This window comes from Cupressus sempervirens, chromosome 6 (genome assembly GCF_028749045.1).
Source record: "Cupressus sempervirens isolate cs-2001-9-10 chromosome 6, ASM2874904v1, whole genome shotgun sequence".
Taxonomy (NCBI): Eukaryota; Viridiplantae; Streptophyta; class Pinopsida; order Cupressales; family Cupressaceae; genus Cupressus; species Cupressus sempervirens.
In genome coordinates, this window is record NC_143123.1 from 574,898,506 (window position 1) to 574,919,284 (window position 20,779).

Here is a 20,779-nt window from a genome sequence, read left to right on the forward strand (position 1 = left end):
TGAATAATAAAGACGAATGTATGATGGCCACTTATATGGTTGATTCAGTTTTCATTTACGGGAAATAATAACCTTGGGTTTACACCTGGGAAAGCAGACTAGTTCTGAAGTTTTCCGTTGTAGGTGATCCTATCGTAGCGGTCTTGCCTAGCTTCTTCTTTTTGAATGTCCTTGATTGTGTAGCTGAATTGTTTGTCACCATAAGCTAGTCTCTTCCTTTCTTTGTAGACAGGGGGTTTGGATAGTTTCACTTTCTTATACTTGGTTTGGTTGACTTTTTTTGGTCATGGCAAGAACAAAACAAGACTCAAACTTTTTGACATCAAAAAATAAACTCAATCAAAACTCAAAATGTGACTCTACTGCAAAGCTTCCAAAAGACAACTGTGTGTCAAAGAGACCTCACCTAACCTATATTACTGTAAAAGGTTCCCTCACAATTTCACTCATTTTTTGGCTTGTTTGAAGTTTTTGTTTTGTTTTACTTTTTTTTTATTTTTTTATTTTTTGATTATTTGAACAAACACACCAAACACAACAACAATCCTAATAAGGCTAATACTAGGCTGTACAAGGCTTAGCTAAAGGGCATCCTCGATATACACTAGGTACGTGAGGCCCAATTCTGTAGATGAAAGGAAATACTGCCACACAGCTGGGGGGAAACGGTAACCCAATCTCCTCCTTCACTTCCCAAAGGTATAAAGTTCTTTGGGGCTTAGCCAAGAGTGACAATATTTACACTTCCAAGAGAGGTGTCTTTTGATTCACCTCCTGATTTTATACTGCGCCAGAACCCTGGAGTTGAGGTCGTCCTAAGGGGTGATGAAATCCCCAAGCAGGCCTCCTAAAAAAATAAAAACAAGTCCACTTATTTTTTGTGCACCCAAGGTTGCCCAAAGGCGTGAGGGGAGAGAATATGTAAGTGGACTTGGGGTTCAAAAGACACTTGTTCGTTATCTACAAAAATTTAGGTTTGCTACTCTAATTGAAGACACGCATGTTTAGAGCATACAAGGTTCTTTCCAACTTTAAATAGCAGCAAATAAAATACTAAAAGAAAATGCTAAAAATGAAAATGTTGAAATGACAATGCTGAAATGAAATTAATTTTCCTTAGGGCTTTGGATGTGAGTTCATTTTAAGGCCCAAATCCAAATGTGTTCTATACTAAATGTACCCATTTAAAACACTCCAATTTCAAATGTGACCCAGTCTTTTGCACTTTAGTTCGTCCTCTAACACAAATCCTCGACTTGCAAACTCACAAAATGCTCAAGAAAACCATTAACCATTAGTTTAAACCACAACAGTCGCAGATGCTAATAATCAGAGACACTAAAACATGAAAACGACAAAGCAGAGAGTGCAGACGACAAAGCATAGAGCGCAGACGCCAAAATGAAAATCGAAGACGCTAAAATGAAAATTGCAGACGCTAAAATGAAAAGTGAAGACACTAGAATGAAAATCGGAGACGCTAAAATGAAAAGCGAAGATGCTAAAATGAAAATCGGAGACAGTAAAATGAAAAGCGAAGATGCTTAAAATGAAAATCGGAGATGCCAATTTCGGATCGCAGACGACAGATCACAGAGCAAAAATGATAGAGAAATAAGTGCAGACGAAAAAACCCTAACGTAGATGACAGAATAAGTAATACGCAGACGCAAAAAGAAAGGAACCTTTTTTTTTGGCGGCGGCGTAAACGCTTGTTCTCGGAGACGCTGATCTGCAGAGACGCTGATATGTGTAGACACGCAATGTAGACGACACTGTAACTATCAGAGACGGCAAAACGCTAATCCGAACTGCAAAAAATTGTATTAGCAAACTTCTGAAGCAAAATCAGGGATGTGGGTCCCACCGGGCGTGCCAAAATATGTGCTGGAAAAATGTAAAAATTGCTGGAAGCTTAAGGAATCAAGCTAATCTAAAAGAAATTCACAAAAGAAACCAACAAACCAAAATTCCAACCACCTCTAATACTCAACAAAGGCAGCTATGTGTAGCCATTGTTGGTGTATCTCTGATGGAGGGTATGTTCGGTATGCTCTCACAAACACAACAATAAATAAATCCCTTGTGTGGAAGTGCAAATGTGAGTGTGAGTGCAAAGTGAATGTGCAATATGATCCTAGACTATATGAAAAGACGAATACATTCAAGATATGACTATGGAAGAAGTCACACTCAAAAGTACTCTATGATGCAATGATCATGAAGTGATAAAGACTATCTATGAATGCAAGCTAAAAATTAGAATGAAAACTAAAACTAGAAGTGAATGTGTAAACTAAATATGAATGCATAACAAAAACAACTAAAATGCAATACAAAATGTAAACCTTACCAACTAACCAATCACCAAGATGCAGCCTATAAACTCCATGTGGAAATGTACCTATAATGCAAGCTCTCAGTGTGGTGATTCTAGACTCAAAGTGACGGCGTGTCAATGCAATCCAATAATCCTCTATATGCAATGCTTGAGACAAGGCTTCTATTTAAAGACTCTCAGGAAACATCTAGAGGGTGTCTAGAAGATAAGGATAAGGATAAGGATTAACAATTAAGCACCTTATCTCCTTATCTCATATCCTTGGTTGGGAGGATAAAATGATGAGGTGGCACATGTGTGTAGAAAGTTCTCAAGTTGTAGACACCATGTGCTTAAAAAGAAATGCAAACCCCTATGATGACAACTCATAAGAGTACACATACTCTTAGGCTCATATATTAGGATAAAAATTAAATTAAATAAAATTTAATTTAATTTAGGTCTAGAAGAAATTAATAGGATATGGAGGATTTTAAATAAATAAAATTTATTTAAAAAAGGGAATACGTGGAGAATCATGTGTTAATTTAAATTTAACACATTAGAGATAGGAAGTATTTAAATTAAATTTAAATACTTAGACAAAAATGAACGTATTTAATTAAAATAATTTTAATTAATTAAGTAAAAGAATGTGACTATTATTAATTAAATTAATAAAGTCATTTAGGACAATTTTTAGTGTATACAAGGAGAGACTTCAATGAAACCTTCTTGAGATGTAGTAATACAGATCAAGTTGATAGAGTGATCAAGGAGCTTCATGATGGTCCTGATGGTGGCCAATTTTTGGCAGGGACAAAGACTATAAGAGTTGATTATTACTAGTCATCCCTATTCCATGATTGTCATAGACATGTGAAAAAGTGTGAAAAATGTGCTTTCTTTTCTAGTAAGCAAAGACTTGTACCTTTTTCTCTTCATCCTATTCCAATAGATCATCCTTTTGCTCAATGTGGATTGGATTTCATAGGCCCTATCAATCCACCTTCCATCTCTGGTCATAAATGCATCTCAACTACTATGGATTATTTTGCCAGATGGACAAAGTTAGTAGTATTAAAGGATGCCACAGAATCTTCATCTGTTGAATTTCTTGATGGAATTGTTACTAGGTTTGGTGCCCCTTCAACCATTATTTCAAATAATACAAAAATCTTTTGTAGGAGCTCAGATTTGTGCATGGGAAGTTGATCATAATATCTAATTAGGCACATCCTCAAACTAGTATCCTAAGGGAAATTGATTGGTTGAGTCATCTAACAAAAACCTAATCAGGATTATGAAAAGGACTATAGAGGATAACCAAACAGGTTGGTATCAAAATTTGAAGACTATTGATATCTGATTGAAAATATCATTTGAAAAGAAGATTGTTAAGGAGATTTTTGAAGAAGACTATGTGTTTCAATCATTGTTTTGGCACTGATGTCAAACCTACTATTTGTTGCTAAGACAATCGCTTATAAGATTCAAGTACTATTACTTAGTTGATTAATGAGGAGGATTTGATCAAAAAGATGTAACAAAAGCACCTAGAGGAAAGGTTGAGTTATGATTATGGAATAAAGTACAATGATTAGTTAAGACAATGATAACATGATGTATTGATGATCTACTTAAGGTTACAAAGTGGTTGGCTACACTTTGAAAGTTTAGAAGAATAAGTTATATAAATTTTTTTCTACCAAGCTTGACTAAGTGTATAGTAGGTGTTTACCAAAGTTAGTGTAAGCCAAGAAAAAAGTTAGTTGGAGCTGAGTGAAAGAAAATTCTAGTGGATGCCAAGCAAGACAGTTGAGGCCAAGTAAATTTTAATTGATGCTGAGCACTAGTAAAATCTAGTTGATGCCGAGTGATTTTACGGTTGATGTTGAGTGATGCATTATGTGCTGAGAATTATAAGATTGATAATGTCAAGCTGATACATTATGAAAAAGATTGAAGGTTTTCCAAATATAAGCTAACAAATTTGTTTTCTTGGAACTTGTGAACTAGGAGGAAGATAAGATTGATGAGCTAGTGGCACAGAATTTGATGTAAATGGATTCTAAGAGAAGCTTCTAGAAAAGACAAGATATGGGGTAGATAGATTGTATCCTACCTAATCCATCCAAAACCCTAATTTAGATTATAGATAATAAGTAGGAAAAATATTCTAATTTCTTTTATACAGGAATGTTTGGTGATGAAGCAAAAGAGTTAGTGAATTGGTGTCATGTGCAAGAACCTAAGGAGGAGAAGGAATTAAGGGTTTTTTGCTTCATCAAATGACCCAAGAGAAGTGTCTAAAATGGCATACCAAGCAAGAAGGTTTAAGGAAATGAATGCTTGAAGGGTGAACAAGTTGTCAAAGCTACAAAGTATGAAATCCAAGTAGAATTGATAACTAAATAGAAATTTGTTATCTGCAAGTGAAGCTATCTTTTGCTACTCTATAACAATTGTATTAGTATAGGGTAAATCCTTTGGATTAAGGTTGACCTAACAATCATTGGAAAATCCTTTAACAAGGTTGCATTCCAAGTGAATGGCCTAAAGTCCTCTAACAAGCCTCACTTTTAACAAGGTGATTGAAATCCCTTAATTGGGTCACATATAATAGTGTGTACTATAACCTTTAACAAGGTTGGCCTTTCATAGGGCATCACTTCAAAAGAGTGAGAAGGAGTAGCATGTTACTGGTGGTTTTTCCCAAATTGGGTTTTCACATTAAATTATTGTGTCAAATGTGTTGATGAATGTGTTGTGTTTCATGCTTTACATTTCTACAATTTGATTTGACAGTAACCTACAAGTTTTAAGTATTCACATATTCATTTGGATGCATGCATGAATATTAATGTTTTATGGGTTCACTAAGATAAGAAAAATTTGTACATCCAGACCTTGAATAATTGATTCACCCCCCCTCTCAATTATTCTAAAAGAATTCCAACAATTGGTATCAGAGCCATCTGCTTAAGAGAACTATTTTTAATGTACTATAAGTATAAACATCAGGATGTCTAAATGAGAAGTACCCAAGCTCAACAGAGATAACTTTCTTGCATGCAAAAGTTTGATGAAGCTACACCTTGGAGGACTTGGAGATCATGCACAATCTACCATTATAGTAGAACATGTTGATCCAATAGGAGCCTTAACTACTTAAGATATGAAGAAAAGAAAGAAAAAAAATCTAGCGATGTTGGAGAATGCCTCTACTCTAACCTATGCTGAATTTGATGATATCAAAGGCTGCAACACTACAAAGAAGATGTGGGATGTTCTAACCACCATCTATGGAGGAGAACAAATGTTCAAAGATCCAAATCTCAGACCTTTAGTGATAAGTTTGATGACATGAGAATGGAAGAAGGTGAGAATATTGATAATATGTTGCTAGGATAAAGGAAGTTTTTAGTACAATAAGAGGAGCTACTGGCCATATAGATGATGATATTATGTTAAGAAAATTCTTGAGAACAATGTTGCCTATCTATGCTATTAGAGTTTCTATAATCCAAGAGTTGAGATGCATTCCAAGAAATGATCTAACCCTTAAAGGTCTAGTAGGTAGACTCACTACTTTTGAGCTATCTAACTTTGAAAACTACAAGCCAAAGAGTCTTGAATCTGCTTTCAAGGCTAAGTTATTATTGAAAGACTTTAAGAAGGTAAAGCAGAAGAAGAAGAAGAAGAAGAAAAGAAAGATAAAATATGCATCCAGTGATAGTAATATAGATGAGGAAGACATTGAACAATTGGAAGCACTATTGGGAAAGAGATTTTATAGAGTTAAAGGCAAGCTCAAAGGTAAGTTACCCATCATTTATTTCAATTGCAATGAAGTTGGTCATATTGTTGCAAGATGTACATAGAAGAAGAACTACAAAGAAGGAAATAAGTAAAAAAATAGAAGAGAAGATGATGGCAAAGATTACAAAGACAAAGGCAAGAAGTCATGCTACATTGCTAATGAACATGACTCTGATGAACATGATGATAAAGTGGTATATGTTGCAATGAAGGAAAAATCTAATGAAGATGAGGCAACTACACTTGTGACTTGTGTGAACAAGAGTGATAGATGGATCATTGACAGTGGATGTTTACATCACATGACTGCAGACAAAAGTAAGTTCATTACCTTAACATGTTATGATGGAAATAGTGTAAGATTTGGTAATGATCCACCATGTTTGATAAAATGAAAAGGATCTATCAAACTCATAGATAATATTTCATGTGAAAATACTTACTACATTGAAGGATTAAACTATAACTTGCTAAGTGTCTCACAATTGAATAATCCAAGATGCAAGGTTGAATTTGAAAGCAAAACTACTAAGATATATGACACAAATGGGAAGCTGATTGGAAAAGGTGATCAAACTAGAAGTAATCTATTCTATCTGGATATAGAGGATGTTACTTTTCTTATTGAAAAACTTGATGATGTATGGATTTGGAAGAAGAGATTATGTCATGTTATTTTTGATAATTTGGTTAGTTTCAGTAACATGAAAAGAGTTAGAGGTTTTCCTAAGTTGAAGAAACCTAATAATATAGTATGCAAAAAATGTCAACTAGGTAAAATATCAAACTCAAGCTTTAAGAGTAAAGCTTGTACCTCTAAAGAAATAGTAGAGATTGTTCATACTGACTTGTGTGGACCTATTAAAGTGTAAAGCTATAGAGGAGATAAGTGCATAATGTTATTTGTTGATGATTACTCTAGCATGATGAAAGTCATATTTCTAAAATAGAAATCTAATGCTTTTCAAATGTTTAAGTGGTACTTGGCAAGAGTTGAAAAAGAAATGGTAAGAGTCTGAAATGCTTGAGATCATATAGAGGAGGAGAATTCACTTCAAATGAGTTTGAGATGTTCTTTAATGACAGAGGAATAAAAAGATAGACATCTGCACCTAGACCCCTCCACAAAATGGAATTGCTAAAAGAAGAAATAGGTCTATAATGGATTGTGCCCAAACACTTATGATGGAGAAGAATGTTGCTCTAAAACACTGGAGAGAAGTTGTAAGTACTACTGTATATACCTTGAACTATGTGCAACTCAAAAAAGGTACTCATTCAACACCTTTTAAACTATGGTATGGATATCCACCTAATGTGAAATACTTTAAGATATTTGGAAGTAAGTGTTATATTCTTAAAGATGTTAGGAATGAAAAGTTTGATGCAAAAAGTGAAGAAGGTATATTCCTTAGATACTCCACAAGAAGCAAAGCCTATAAGTGTTTAAATACTAACACTAACAAAATTTTGGAAAGTGAAAACGTAAATTTTGATGAATTTATAGAAGTATATGAGGCTAAACCTATGAAAGAACAAGAAGAATATAAATTATTTGTATACTTCAATGAAGGAATTCTTACTAAAGAAGATGCTAAAAATCAAGTTACAAATCAACAGCAAGTCTCAGTAACTACCAACTCACATCCTATGAATGCCAAGCTGCATTCAAATGCTGAGTTGCAGAATGAAGAAAATGCACATTTTGATTCTGAGATCAGTTACATGAAAGAGATGCTAGAATACCTAATAAAGATGGACACAGTGATTTTAAAGCTAAAAGATAAAATGTAGAAACAAGAGTTGAGCCAAGATTGTCAAAATATGTCAAAAGACATCATCCTACTAATCAAATCATTAGAAACAAAGATGTTAGGCCAATGACAAGAAATAGATTGAGAAGTAAATCATATTTTTTAAGCATGAAGGAGCCCAAAATAGTGAAAGAGGCATTGGAAGATAATGACTAGGACAAGGCCATGGAAGAAGAGAGTCAACAGATACAGAAGAACAAAATGTGGAGTCTGGTTCCTATACTAGAAGAAAAGAATGTGATTGGCACCAAGTTGGTATTCAAAAATAAGCTAGATGAGAATGGTGAAGTGACAAGAAATAAAGAAAGATTATTTTGCAAAGCATATGCACAAGAAGAAGGAATTTACTATGGTGAGACATTTGCCCCTATTGCAAGAATGGAAGAACTCTACTTGCTTATGTTGCATACAAAGGTTTCAAAGTTTATCATATGGATGTTAAATTTTCATTTCTGAATGGCATATTAGAAGAGGAAGTCTACATGGAACAGTCAGAAGGATTTGTTGATGCTAACAATAAGAACATGGTATGTAGACTACACAACTCCCTATATGGATTGAAGCAAGCACCTAGAGCATGGTATGAGAGACTTCATACTTATCTTGTGAAGATTGGAATTGAAATGACTAGTGATAACTGCAATCTGTACATAAAGGAAGAAATAAAAAAAAGTATTTTTTTATCTAAAATATTTTTTTATGATATCATATTTGGAGGACAAGATGCTTTGTGTAAGGACTTTGCAAATCAGATGAAGCAAGAATTTGAAATATCTATGTTTGGAGAGATCAAATTATTTGTGGGATTACAAGTATATCAGATGAAGTATGGTATATACATCACTCTGTCAAAGTATGTCAAAGAGATATTCAAGACATTTAGACTAGAGGATTCGGGTAAAAACACATATCTGTGTCACTGTTTATGATACCAAAACCTATTTTGGTCAAATCTTATTTCTCTATCAAAACTCATTTTTTTTCAAAAACTAAAAATACCCTTTTATAGATCTCAGATTCAATATCATCATTAAATAAATTTTTTAGTGTTTTGATTAGTTATAATATGTTATAATCTCAAAATATTATAATTCAATATTTCAACATTTCAGAAGATTCTCCCTCAAAAAAGGAAAAAAATAGTAAATCATATTTTAAAAATTAAAAAATTATATTTATCTCTAGAGGAGAGAATCCTCTTCACAAATATATAATTTTAAATTCAAGAAGGTATAGATTTGATAGGAAATTTTGATGGGAGGAAAAAACTATTGGATTTTGATAAGGTCAAACTTGAGTACTTATAAAAAAGAAAATATACATCAAAAATTATTATTCCTTTTTTTGTTCACTAGCTATACATGTCATCTATAATATTTTGTCAAATCAGAACAAAAAAAGATAATTTGCATATACTTGTTTGATGGGAACTACACCTTATATTTTTTATAGTTAAAAAAGGGACTTCAAAATAAAATAAAATGAATAAATTCTTACTCAAAAAAATTATAAAAATTAGAGACATAAAATTCATCCAATTCTACACATTTCATCAGTTTACATCTTCATATTTTAAACACTAATATCATTTTTTTTGTGATTAATGTTGAACAGACACATTTTGATATACCATTTCTTTATAAAAGGTAACAAAAGTTTGTACTTTTACCCATTCCAAACTAGTAAGTACACCTATGGTGACAAGATACAAGTTGTCAAAGAATGATGATTCAGTTGAGGTGAATCAAACACTATACAGATCTATGATTGGCAAATTGCAATATGTAGTACATAGCAGACCTGATATTGCATTAGTTGTATGGATAGTTGCAATATTTTATACTAATCCTAGGGAGAACCACTCAATGGAAGTGAAGAGAATAATGAGATATCTAAAAGGAATAGAAGAGTTTGCTTTATACTATAAGGAAGAATGAAAATTTTGAACTAAGAGCCTACACTGATGTTGATTGGGCTTGAAACATTGATGATAGAAAAAGCACTAGTAGAGGAGCATTCTTCTTAGGCAAAAGACTAGTTACATGGACTAGCAAAAAATAAAATTGTACTACCCAATCTACTACTAAAAACTACACAAACATTGTATGGATCAAATAGCCACTCAAAGGAATGAAGGAAGATATTACAAAACCAACGATACTTTATTGTGATAATACAAGTGTTATTAATATATCAAAGAATATAGTGATTCACACAAAGACAAAGCACATTGCAATCAAGTATCACTATGTAAGAGAGTTAGTTCAAGACAATGAGGTGAAGATGGAATATGTTAACTCAAAGGAGAAAATTGTTGATATCTTCACAAAACCATTACCTAAGGATGCTCATGAGTATCTAAGAGGTAAACTAGGGATGATACCCCTATCATAGGCTATGTAAGAAATAGAGGGAGTGCCCTGCATCAAACAAGCTGATGTTCATATAATACAAATTGATGTAGTGGATCTTACTTTAGGAATTGCCTAAAGTAACCACAGAACTAAAACTACAAATTACTCACAAGCAAGGTGACAGAGGGAGAAATTGACAAACCTACAAAAGCCTATATCTAAATGTATTAAAGATGCCAAGTGTTTGGTATATGTCTTTGGCATTGTTGTCAAAGAGGGACAAAGCACATTAAACTAATCATCATCAGTAGAAGAGTTTTATTGATCAAGTGCAAGAGATAAGAGGGAGAAAGTCTTAAACTAATCTATTGATCAAAGAGGGAGAAAGTGATTAGAGAGGGAGAAAGCATATTAGAGAAAGGATTTGAATAAAGAGGAAGAATTGATCATCATTAGCAGGAGTTATAAGAAATAGTTTTTATAACCTAATCAAAAGATGGAAATCAGAAGGTGGAAGTTGTTGATAGATGGAATACAAGTTTTCTTTTTTTGGTATTGTCTTACTATTTTAACCTATTTAGTTTGGTTAAACAAGATGTTCATCATTTGATTGACTTGGTTGATCATTTTGGTTTGCCATCAATGCCAAAGAGGGAGATTGTTGATATTTGATTGAAAAGATCATTTGAAAAGAAGATTATTAAGAAGGAGATTTTTGAAGAAGACTATGGGTTTCAATCATTGTTTTTTCACTGAAACCTTCTATTTACTGGTAAGACAATTGCTTATAAGATTCAAGTACTATCAATTAGTTGATTGATAAGGAGGATTTGATCAACAAGATGTAACAAAATCACCTAGAGGAAAGGTTGAGTTATGATTATGAAATGAAGTACAAGGATCAGTTAAGATAGTGATAACATGATGTATTGGTGATCTACTTAAGGTTACAAAATGGTTGGCTACACTTAGAAAGTTTAGAAGAATAAGTTAAATAAAGTTTTTTTTCCAAGCTCAACCGAGTGGATAGTAGGTGTCGAGAAAATTTGGTGCAAGCCAAGCAGAAAGTTAGTTGAAGCTGAGTGAAAGAAAATTCTAGTGAATGTCGAGCAAAAAAGTTGATGTCAAGTAAATTTTAATTGATGCATAGCACCAGTAAAATCTAGTTGATGTCGAGTGATTTTACAATTGATGTCAAGTGACACAGTATGTGTCAAGCATCAAAAGATTGATAATGTCGAGCTACTACATTATGACAAACATCAAAGATTCACTAAATATAAGCCAACAAGTTTGTTTTCTTGGAAATTGTGAAGTAGGAGGAAGATAAGATTGATGAGCTAGTTGTATAGAATTTGATGTAAACCATTTTTAGGTGAATTCAAATGAATTCTAATAGAAGTTTCTAGAAAAGACAAGATATAGGGTACATACATTGTATCCTACCTAATCCATCCAAAACCCTAATTTAGATGATGGATAATGAGTGGGGAAAATATTCTAATTTCCTTTATATAGGAATTTCTAGTCATGAAGCAAAAGCATTAGAGAGATTAGTGTCATGTGTGAGAACCTAAGGAGGAGAAGGAATTAAGGGTTTTTTGCTTCATCAAGTGACCCAAGAGAAGTGTCTGTAATGGTATACCAAGCAAGAAGGCTTAAGGAGATAAATGCTTGAAGGGTGAATAAGATGTCAGAACTACAAAGTATGAAAGCCAAGCAAAATTGAGGACTGAATAGAGATCTATAATCTGAAAGTGAAGTTGTAAGTTGTATCAAATCAAAGCTCTACTATTACTCTCTAACAATTATATCAATCTAGGGTAAATCCTTTGATTAAAGTTGACCTAATAATCATTGAAAAATCCTTTAATAGGGTGGCATTCCAAGTGAATGGCCTAAAGTCCTCTAACAAGCCTCACTTTTAATAGGGTGATTGAAATCCCTTAATCGGATCACATTTAATAGTGTCTATTGTAACCTTTAATAGGGTTGGCCTTTCATAGGACATCACTTCAGAAGAGTGAGAAGCAATAGCATGTTACTGGTGGTTTTTCTCAAATTGTGTTTCCACATTAAATCATTGTGTCAAATGTGTTGATGAATGTGTTATGTTTCATGCTTTACATTTCTAAAATTTGATTTGATAGCAACCTACAAATTTTAAGTATTCACATATTCATTTGGATGCATGCTTGAATATGAATGTTTTATGGGTTCACTAAGATAAGAAAAGCTTTAATTGTACATATGGACCTTGAATAACTAATTCACCCCCACCCCTTTCAATTATTCTAAAAGAATTCCAACAAAGAAAATAGTATGGGCTGATAGAATAACACCTAAGAGGACAATTGAAAATTCACCCGTTATGATGTTATTAGGTAGGGAAGCAAGGCTTCCAATTTTATTAGAATTCCCATCTCTATAACTGGATCATTAGTTGGAGCTAATGGAAAGTGATGCCATGACAATAAGAATGATAGAGTTGATGGAGCTGGAAGAGAAAAGAAAATAGGCCACGCAAACCCTAGAAACACATCAGCAATAGATGAAAAAGACCTTTGATAAAAAGGTTAATGTCAGAATTTTAGAGAAGGTGACCCTGTGCTTAAGTGGGATGCAGATAGGGAAAAACAAGGAAGGCACTCAAAATTTGATGCACTATTGAGTGGTCCATATGTGGTTATCAGTTGCAAATAGGTCAGTTCTTTTCAATTAAGAAGGCCTAATGGTGAAATTCTGCCTATTCTAGTTAATAGAATATATCTTAAGTCATGCTTCTAATAAAAGATGAGTATTCCATGTATATAGTTAGGATAGTTTCCTTCCTATGGTTTCCTATTTTCCAAGAGTAGTTTTGCAGAGGTTTTAGAGAGGTAGTTTTGAGGTTCTTGGGCATATTTTATGCTATTTTAGGGTTTTTACTAGGTGGATCTTTATGAATTCTATGACTTTGTTCCCAATGGATGTGCAAGCTATTGGTCTATGCATAGCTAGCTTACATTTTCCCCTCAGTTACCAGATTTTTTGGTCATTTTTACTTTCCCACCAAAATTTCCATATTGGAATTCAAACCTAGTTAACATTCATAATATTCAAATATTCAAATATGGGGCACGAAAATACTTTATATTAAACTTAGGTTATCACCTTTTCTTCTTAAGTTTTTGGGTAATTTAATATCTTTGTTGGCTTGTATTTCACCCACCGTCAAATATTTTTGTGATCCATGGCCATTACTTTGTTTCTTGTAGAAGTGCTCATTCTTTATTTCATGCGATAAAGTGACATTGAATTGCATGTATGTATGGGTCCAAGTTTCTTTTGTGGTTCATCTTTTGACTGTGCTAACATGTCAATGTGTGTTGGAATATAGATAGAATTCTATTGGTTCTCACTTTCCCTCATTTTATATTTTCCTAAATTTTCAAACAATGCGGTGAAGAGACATTATGACATGTGGACTCGTAGGCCAGGTCATGTTGTATGGGCTACAATGTGAAAAGGTGATGAGTTGGATTGAGTTGGGGTATGGTGGGCATTTCATTGGCCAAGTCTCTGACATGGTCAATTTGGTGGACCGCATGTTCTTAGTTTCTACTTTCTCCATCAAATAATGGTAGATCAATGGTCCTCACTATGTCATTATGGAATGCTACAAGTATTTTAATTTATGTAACATAGAGAGCACTTTCCATGTGGATTGTGCATCATGTTTCCCTTGACAGGCCACAAAAGTGAAGACTTATTAGACAGGTTGGCATACAGATGAGTTCTAATTGGTTTGGATTTAGGCACAGTCAATGAATTTATTGCATGTTTCTAAGTTGTCAGATGGAGGAAGATTGATGTCTCTCATTATGTCACTATGGGAAAATGATCGATCTTTAGTCATAGTAACATAGCAAGGTCTTGCCATGTGTCCTAATAGACCTAGTTTGAAATGAAATTGTAGTTAGGTTGACATTGTAGTTAAAATTAACAATATTGTAAACTGTTATGGTCATGTTTTACAGGGTGGCCTAGTTAGTTAAATGATGCAATCAAATGCATAAAGACTCTACAAGGTGGCAAAAATAAATAATATGCTTGGTCCACTTGGAGGTTTTTGGTTGCTTGACCAAGTTGACTTTCTGACTTTGTTGATTCATAAGCTAGAAATGAAGGGAATTGGGTTTTCTTGTGCAATCTGATGATCTTGATCAATCCCAACCACTTTAAAAAAAATGCAAGACCAAAAAGCAATATAAAAGACACTTCTCCCACTGTCCAATTGCCTATTTTGAGGGTTCTAGCATTGATTGGCATCATTTCCATCATTTCAAGGTTTTCTCTAGTTAGGGTTTCCATGATTTTCATGTCTCTACAAGTGTACCAAATTAGATCTTTTATTTAGGTCACCTTGATTGTTCTTTGAGGCACTTAATAGTAGTGGCTAAGTTTGGTTTAGGGAAAAAAATATCTCAGTTATGCTTGAGTTATAAAGGTAGATTTTGTAACTTTTAAAAGGGGTTGATCTTTCTCTAATTCTCTAGTGTTGTTTCCATGCATACTACTATAATTTCTCATGTCTTTGAGCCATTATAATTCTCTACTGACTCTCTTTTATCCATTAACATACAATGCAAGACTTCTTCACCTCTAGTTAATGTTCTTGTCTATATTCTATAATTTGCATGATTGTATCTAGTTATGGAATTTGAATAATATTAAGTGAAGTTTCTTCCTATAGTATTCTTTTGTTGTATGATCTACATGTGATTGTTGAATTAAGAAAAGTTTGAATCTGCATTCTTTGAGGTTATAATTGGTTAACTGTGCATTTATGGGTTGAGATAAGATCAAAACACTCTATTTTGGTGTATCACCCCCTTAGGTTAGAATAAGTATATTTTCTTTCTTTCATTCCTTCTCCCTTTTCCTCTTCAAGAGTAGTTAGGTGCATCTTGATAGCAGAGGAAGTTAGACTTCTCCCTAGACTCAACCTCATAGTTCAAGTCCCATAGCTTGGAGGTTGTTTCCATGTTTCACAAGGTTTTCCTTAGGTAGAAACTTTGGACAAGGGTGAAAAATTTTGTGACAACACTTCTCAATGCCAAACAATTGGCCCTACAAAGTATCAAGAAGAAGATAATGTGTATTAAAATCCTCCCCTCACAGCTAGTTTAGAGAACCTACTCTATTCCCCCTTTGGGGAAAGAAGGGGTTGCATCTCCTCTCATTTGTAATCCCACTAAGGATTCTAAAGCCTCCATTGGTATAGTGATTTAAACTAATTCCCCTAATATTTAAAAGTTGATGGAATTGACTATCTTAATAAGAAAGAAAGACTACATGATTATTTAGTGGTGGTGATCCCATATTCACCCCCATAACCCCCACAACCCCACCCCCCTCCTCCTTCTAGTAAGTTGTAGTCTATTGTAGGAATTAAATTGGATAAGGAGAACATTCATGCTTCTCAAGGGGAAACATTTTCCAAGGCTGAGAAGGTTCAACCAATTAATATTCCAAATGGGGGTTGTAGAAGGGATTTCCAAAATGAGGATTTAGATAGAAGATGGAGCCTAAATCTTTAATATTGAAAAAAAGAAAAATGAGAACAAAGAAACCTAAAAAGGAATAATCCCTATTGTTAAAAGAAATGGAAATTTTTAAAAGGAAAAGAGGTAGGTCACTTCTTCTAGAGGAAATCCTAAACCATCTAAATTGGAAAAGGGAAAGTTGTTTGATTATTTTAAAGCTATCAGGCCCCCATGGAGATGGATAAATAAATAGACATATAAAAAATATAAAATTGACTTCATGGAACGTCAGAGAGCTAGATTCATCTAATAGAAAATACATAGTGAAAAAATTCATTAAGATCTCTAAGGAGCTTGATTTGATCCTAGTTTAGGATTTTAAGGTTATAGGTTTTTCCCTAGATATTGTATTGAAATGTATATGGAAATATGTTGATTCTTACTCCACTAGGCATGAGAAAGGAAAGGGAGGAACTTCTATACTAGTTGGCTCTAAATGGAAGAAGGCATTGGACCAATGTGGTTGTTCTCCTTGCAACAAAGCTACTTGTGTGTCAATGAATCAAGAGATTTTGAATTTGGTGTATGTTCTATTTATGCACCCAATGAGCATTATAATGAGATTACACTATGGAAGTGGCTTTTTTCTCTACCAAACATTCCTTGGATTATAGAAAGTGACTTTAACATGGTAGAAAGGGATTACAACAAATATAGCAATCTAAAATTTGAGTGGAAAAAATATGAACAATTATTTTGGAATAGATTGATGGGAAAAGTTAATCTTATAGATCCTTTAGCAAATATGAAGAGTCATTCCAAGGGAATTTAGTTTACCTAGTCTAATCACCAAAAAGGTGATAAGAGGATATATTATAGTTTGGATAGGATTTACTTTAATACAGATGTACTCAGTTGCTATAAACATCTATATGAAAACCCAAACAGAGTGCTTCACTTTTCTTTATCTGATCACCATCCAATAACTTTTGAAATATTCACATCCTAAATCTTATGTAAAGCATCAAAAATTCTTTTCTCTCAATACCTCTTTTCTAGAATACAATTATGTATTGGTTGTTTTAATATTATTCATTGATATAATTTATGTGTTCTCCACCACAATGACCTAGTGAGTAGATAGAACCAAAACATGAGTTCTTCATAGAATTTTTTCAAAATAGTGGGTAGAAAGAAAACCAAGGATGTTGGGGTGCATGAACTTTCCTTATTCATATCTCTCTAAAAATTAGAAGCCTCTATGCAAGACCAACTTTCAACAGTAATGCAATTGATGGTGTTATTAGGACTAAACATGACCTTAGGAAACTACAAACTAGAAAGATTCAAGGAGCCAAAGTTAGATCAAGAGTGAATTGGATGAATATGCGTGATAAGGCATTAAAAATCCTTTTTCAATTCTTAAAACTTAAAGAAGTTAAGATAAGATTTATTGATTGAGTGAGATTGGGTCTATTCTTACCTCCCATGTAGATATCTTTAAAGCCTTCAGTTCTACAAACATTTTTTTCCAATCAAAAGATGATGGTGGGAAAATGAGAGAAGACTAAGAGAAAATTATGCCTATCATTTCAAAAAAAGTTTCAAAAAAAAAATCTATTGTCCTATAATCTCTTATCTATGTGAAGGAAATTAGATCTACCATTCAAAAATTGAGTAATGAAAAGGTCCTTGGGTTGGATGGACTGTTAGTCAAGTTCTTCAAGGCAATCTAATTTGTATGTGCACAGAACTCAAGGAAGTATATGAGTTTTCTTTGGAGATGGGATAATTAGATCAAGAGATTAATGTTGGGCTCATTAGTTGATCCCTAAAGGAGGGGACAAAACCCTTTAAGAAATGGAGACCTTTCTCTTGGAAAAATGTTCAATGCTCCCCTAAAGATTTGTCACAAGGGCTTAACCACCTCTTGTGTACTATAAAATGAGTGGTTGTATCAGGCACTAATAGATAGTTCTTTTGGTTTAAAAACAATTCCACTCTAATAAGTGGTATCAAATCTTGGTCATAGGTTTGAATCCTTAGACCCTTGGGTAACATTGAGGGGGAGATTGTTGGAAAAATGTTCAGTGCTACCCTCAAGATTTGTGATAAGGGATTAACCACCTATTGTGTACTATAAATTGAGTAGTTGTATCAAGCACTAATATATCAGCCTTTTGGTGCAACAACAACTCCACTCTAACACTCTCACCCTCCTTAATTTTACATACAAGATTCTTTTCAAAGTATTGACTTCTAGAATTGAAAACATCCTACCTAGTATTATCAACCCCACGCAGACAAGATTTGTTAAGGGGAGATTAATATAGGGAGGGGAGTTTATTAATTATGTGGTCAGGTATCTAGGGACTCCATTTTTTGTGTATCCAAATATTAATGATATGTGGTTTGGATTAAGGAGAAGATCAATTTTAAACTTAAAAAATGGAATTCCTCCTATCTTACTATGGCAAGAAGGATCCATGTTTGTCAAAACATTATGTCTTCATACTGTGTATATTTTTCCTTTACCTTGTTGTTTAATATAAATCAATTTGGTTTTATCTAGAAAGCCATTAGGGACTTCTTATGGTCAAATGGAAAAGGTGGTAAAAGAACTCATGCAATAAGATGAGATTGGTGTACCAAGAATAAAGATATTTTGGCAGCTCGATAACAAGAAAAAATTATTTCTTTCATGTCATCTTGGGTGTAATTAAATTTGTGGTTATATGGCAATGTCTATGCAAGAACCAAAATGCATCTAATTAGATAATTTATTTTTACACTAAATTTTAATTAATTTAACATATAAAAACAAATGGATTAATCAAATACAATGTTGGCCCCTCCATAGCCAATTTGTCACAAATGTCTTGCTTCCACAAATGTGTGAAAGTGATGGAAGTAATTTTCTACCTTCCAATATTATTTAATAAATGTAAGAAATTTATTGTTACAAGTTAACATAATTCACAAACTTCTATAACTACTAGTATAGCTCTCACTCAATTTTCAATTTCAAACAATGGTTATCCCACTTCATTCCTTATGTCCTCTTTTACTAGGTCTATGTTGGCTATCAAGAGAGGAAAATAGTCCTTGTGGATTGCATTGTTTACAATTGATTAGGTTGTTTGTGGTTCATAGAGTTGTGGCTCTACTCATCCATTATTTGTGTATCTTGATTTCCCTCCCTATGTCTAATGTGGTGGCTTACATGGACACTTGTGTTGGTGGTGGATTAAATGTGTGTTTCAAGCATGCATATACTTCTAAGCCTAGTTTGTTAGAGTAAATGGTTATTTTCCATTTCACTCTTACCATTTAACTCTTATCTTATGTTAACTTACATGTCTTATTTATTTTATTAGGCTAATAGTGAGTCACAAATAATTCATATATTTAATTCATTATGGGAATTTCACATGTCATGTACCTTTGGTAGGTGCCTAACTTTGGTAGGTGGTTTTGACCTTGGATGCACCCAACTTTGGTAGGTGGATTTGAAGATGTGTCACCTAGATTTGATAGGTGGTTTTTACCATGTGCCTCATACCTTTGGTAGGTTGATTTGACCATGTGACACCTAACTTTGGTAGTTGGATTTGACCATGTGCTACCTAACTTTGGTAGGTGCTATTAAACTTTGGTAGGTGACTCTTTCCTATATAAATAGGCTAGCTCACATGTAATCAATGTATTGAATTAAGTGTATGGTAATGATTAATCTTTTTATTTTCAATATTGGAGGTACATTCTAAATATAAGGATAGCATATTTCTCTTGATGCATAATTACATCAAGTTTGTCTAATTTTTTATTCTCCTTATTTATGTTCTATTTCTTAATCTAGCTCTTTCAATATGATCTTGGATTTATGTCTATATTAACACATTCTAACATGGTATCAAACATCTTCTTCCAAATTCTAACATGGTATCAGAGCAGTTAGTGCAAGATTAGATTATTTCAAGAGTTTCTGGAAAATCTTGTATGCTATTCTCTTGCATTTCTATATGATCTCGAGAATCAAAAAGGATTTATGAAGATCCATTAATCTCTTTTGCACATATATTGTTTTTTCTTGATTTTGTGATTGCAGCACTTTGAAGTAAAAAAATCTAGAAGACAACATGTAATCAGTGCAATTTTAGCAAGTGGGGCCTACCTACTTGCAGGGCCCACATATAGCAGGGTCCACCAACCAGTGGGGCCCACCTCTAGCAATGACCACCTTCTTTTGGGGCCCACCTATTATAGGTTCTTTTTATAGCTCTTGATGAAATTCCATGTACAATTTTGAATTTTGCAACTTTTGAGGCATCATTCAAGCTTATACGGACACTTTTGCAAGTGTTTTTTTTCTTAAACTACATAATTTTATTTTCTACTTCTCAAATTTGAGATCAAATTTTGAGATATTATGGGTAGACATTATACTTTAATAATATGGTCCAAATTGACCTAATTTTGGCACTTGTAGTTTATTAGATCCTTAAGTGATCTATTGTCTTGGTTGTATAAGTCTCATTGCTTCAAAATTTGAAGTTGAAATTATCAAAATTAAAAAGTCCATTTTGGTCTATTCTAGCAAGTGGCAATTGTACATGCACTGAATTGTAAATTGCAAAAATCATCTATTCTATGGGGGGTTGCATTCTTTGATTCATTTCATTTTCAAGGATGCATTGATTGGTTGATCTCAATATTTCATGTGAGAAGTACATCATGGATGGTCTAATTACATTGGCAAAAGGGAACTATAAGCAATGTAGTAAATTTTTTCTTTCTCATCTAAGTGGGCAAAATTTATTGTCCTATTTGTATGAGAATAAATTTGATAGTCCTCCTATCGATTGGATATCTTATAGAAATTTTCTCAATGTTCTCTATTGGAACATGGATATGAAGGTTTTGGATTCCCTTGATAGCAAG

At 33.3% G+C, this 20,779-nt stretch overlaps 1 long non-coding RNA gene across 1 annotated transcript; it reads left to right on the forward strand.

Moving 5' to 3' along the window:
- Positions 1-19,557: 19,557 nt before the first annotated feature.
- Positions 19,558-20,427, forward strand: LOC149553559 (uncharacterized). The gene is made up of 2 exons (XR_016353413.1): positions 19,558-19,594; positions 19,947-20,427. It is a non-coding gene; the product is annotated as an uncharacterized LOC149553559 (long non-coding RNA).
- The last annotated feature ends 352 nt before the right edge of the window (positions 20,428-20,779 follow it).